Below are 3770 nucleotides of genomic sequence, written 5' to 3'. Positions count from 1 at the left end.
AGTGATGCAGAACAAAAAGTTGAGTCAGACAATGCCTTTGTTTGGTTTAAAAAGCTTGTTTTAGGGTAATTTGAGCATTTTTTTGCGCGAATTTGAAGCTAAAATACTCACTATTTCAATGAAATCACACCTTTTCGCTTCAGAATAGTGATGCACAAGAGAAAGTTGAGTCAGACAATGCTTTTGTTTGGTTTAAAAAGCTTGTTTTCGGGTAATTTTAGCTTTTTTCACGAATTTTAAGCGAAAATACTCACTATTTCAATGAAATCACACGTTTTCGCTTCAGAATAGTGATGCAGACCAAAAAGTTGAGTCAGACAATGCTTTTGTTTGGCTTGAAAAGCTTGTTTTCGGGTAATTTGAGCATTTTTTTTGTGTGAATTTGAAGCGAAAATACTCACTATTTCAATGAAATCACGCGTTTTCGCTTCAGGGTCGTGATGTGGAAGAAAAACTTGAGTCGGACAATGCTTTTGTTTGGTGAGAAAAGCTTGCTTTCGCCCAATTTCAGCATTTTTGCGTCTCCAAGTTTTTTTTTGTGAAATGCAGCGTTTTGCTAATTTGAAGCTAAAATACTCAGTATTTCAATAAAATCACGCGTTTTCGCTTCAGAATATTGATGTAGAACAAAATGTTGTGTCGGACAATGCTTTTGTTTGGTAAAAAAAAGTTTGTTTTAGGCAAATTTCTGCATTTTTGCGCTTACAAGTTTTTTTCTGTGAAATGCAGTGTTTTGCAAACCTGAAGTTAAAATACTCACTATTTCAATGAAATCACGCGTTTTCGCTTCAGAATAATGATGTAGAACAAAAATTTGTCAGACAATACTTTTGTTTGGATAAAAAAGCTTGTTTTAGGCCAATTTCAGCATTTTTGCATTTGCAAGTTTTTTTCTGTGAAATGCATCGTTTTGCTAATTTGAAGCTAAAATACTCACTATTTCAATAAAATCACACGATTTCCCTTCAGATTAGTGATATAGAACAAAAAGTTGAGTTGGACAATGCTTTTGTTTGGTGAAAAAAGGTGTTTTAGGCTAATTTCAGCATTTTTGGTTTCAAGATTTTTCTGTGAAATGCAGCGTTTTGCAAACCTGAAGTTAAAATACTCACTATTTCAATGAAATCACACGTTTTTGCTTCAGAATAGTGATGCAGAACAAAAAGTTGTGAGAATGCTTTTGTTTGGTTTAAAAAGCTTGTTATAGGGTAATTTGAGCATTTTTACTCGAATTTGAAGCTAAAATACTCACTATTTCAATGAATTCACACGTTTTCGCTTCAGAATCGTGATGCAGAACAAAAAGCTGAGTCCAACAATGCTTTTGTTTGGTTTAAAAAGCTTGTTTTGGGGTAATTTGAGCATTTTTTTGCGTGAATTTGAAGCTGAAATACTCACTATTTCAATGAAATCACACCTTTTCGCTTCAGAATAGTGATGCAGAAGAAAAGTTGAGTCAGACACTGCTTTTCTTTGGTTTAAAAAGCTTATTTTAGGGTAATTTGAGCATTTTTTGTGAGAATTTGAAGCTAAAATACTCACTATTTCAATGACATCACACGTTTTCGCTTCAGAATAGTGATGCAGAACAAAATGTTGTCAGACAATGCTTTTGTTTGGTTTAAGAAGTTTGTGTTACGGTAATTTGAGCATTTTTTCGTGAATTTGAAGCTAAAATACTCACTATTTAAATGAAATCACACCTTTTCGCTTCAGAATAGTGATGCAGAAGAAAAAGTTGAGTCAGACAATGCTTTTGTTTGGTTTAAAAAGCTTGTTTTAGGGTAATTTGAGCCTTTTTTGCGCGAATTTTAAGCGAATATATTCACTATTTCAAAGAAACCACACGTTTTCGCTTCAGTATAGTGATGCAGATCAAAAAAGTGAGTCAGGCAATGCTTTTGTTTCGTTTAAAAAGCTTGTTTTCGGGTAATTTGAGCACTTTTTTGTGCGAATTTGAAGCTAAAATATTCACTATTTCAATGAAACTACACGTTTTCGCTTCAGAATAGTGATGCAGAACAAAAAGTTGAGTCAGACAATGCCTTTGTTTGGTTTAAAAAGCTTGTTTTAGGGTAATTTGAGCATTTTTTTGCACGAATTTGAAGCTAAAATACTCACTATTTCAATGAAATCACACCTTTTCGCTTCAGAATAGTGATGCAGAAGAAAAGTTGAGTCAGACACTGCTTTTGTTTGGTTTTAAAAGCTTGTTTTATGGTAATTTGAGCACTTTTTTGCACGAATTTGAAGCTAAAATACTCACTATTTCAATGAAATCACACGTTTTCGCTTCAGAATCGTGATGCAGAACAAAAAGTTGAGTCCTACAATGCTTTTGTTTGGTTTAAAAAGCTTGTTTTGGAGTAATTTGAGCATTTTTTTGCGTGAATTTGAAGCTGAAATACTCACTATTTCAATGAAATCACACCTTTTCGCTTCAGAATAGTGATGCAGAAGAAAAGTTGAGTCAGACACTGCTTTTCTTTGGTTTAAAAAGCTTATTTTAGGGTAATTTGAGCATTTTTTGTGAGAATTTGAAGCTAAAATACTCACTATTTCAATGACATCACACGTTTTCGCTTCAGAATAGTGATGCAGAACAAAATGTTGTCAGACAATGCTTTTGTTTGGTTTAAGAAGTTTGTTTTACGGTAATTTGAGCATTTTTTCGCGAATTTGAAGCTAAAATACTCACTATTTCAATGAATTCACACGTTTTCGCTTCAGAATAGTGATGCAGAACAAAAAGTTGTCAGACAATGCTTTTGTTTGGTTTAAGAAGTTTGTTTTACGGTAATTTGAGCATTTTTTCGTGAATTTGAAGCTAAAATACTCACAATTTCAATGAAATCACACCTTTTCGCTTCAGAATAGTGATGCAGAAGAAAAAGTTGTCAGACAATGCTTTTGTTTGGTTTAAAAAGCTTGTTTTAGGGTAATTTGAGCCTTTTTTGCACGAATTTTAAGCGAATATACTCAATATTTCAAAGAAATCACACGTTTTCGCTTCAGAATAGTGATGCAGATCAAAAAGGTGAGTCAGGCAATGCTTTTGTTTGGTTTTAAAAGCTTGTTTTCGGGTAATTTGAGCACTTTTTTGTGCGAATTTGAAGCTAAAATATTCACTATTTCAATGAAACTACACGTTTTCGCTTCAGAATAGTGATGCAGATCAAAAAGGTGAGTCAGACAATGCCTTTGTTTGGTTTAAAAGCTTGTTTTAGGGTAATTTGAGCATTTTTTGCACGAATTTTAAGCTAAAATACTCACCATTTCAATGAAATCACAGCTTTTCGCTTCAGAATAGTGATGCATAAGAAAAAGTTGAGTCAGACAATGCTTTTGATTGGTTTAAAAAGCTTGTGTTCGGGTAATTTGAGCATTTTTTGCGCGAATTTGAAGCTAAAATACTCACTATTTCAATGAAATCACACGTTTTCGCTTCAGAATAGTGATGCAGACCAAAAAGTTGTGAGAATGCTTTTGTTTGGTTTAAAAAGCTTGTTTTAGGGTAATTTGAGCATTTTTTCTCGAATTTGAAGCTAAAATACTCACTATTTCAATGAATTCACACGTTTTCGCTTCAGAATCGTGATGCAGAACAAAAAGCTGAGTCCTACAATGCTTTTGTTTGGTTTAAAAAGCTTGTTTTGGGGTAATTTGAGCATTTTTTTGCGTGAATTTGAAGCTGAAATACTCACTATTTCAATGAAATCACACCTTTTCGCTTCAGAATAGTGATGCAGAAGAAAAGTTGTCAGACACTG

This window comes from Eptatretus burgeri, unplaced genomic scaffold, assembly GCF_056783735.1.
Source record: "Eptatretus burgeri isolate ZD-2024b unplaced genomic scaffold, Ebu_testis_v1 Ebu_testis_scaffold_29, whole genome shotgun sequence".
NCBI classification, from domain to species: Eukaryota; Metazoa; Chordata; class Myxini; order Myxiniformes; family Myxinidae; genus Eptatretus; species Eptatretus burgeri.
Note: the sequence above shows the minus strand (reverse complement) of the source record.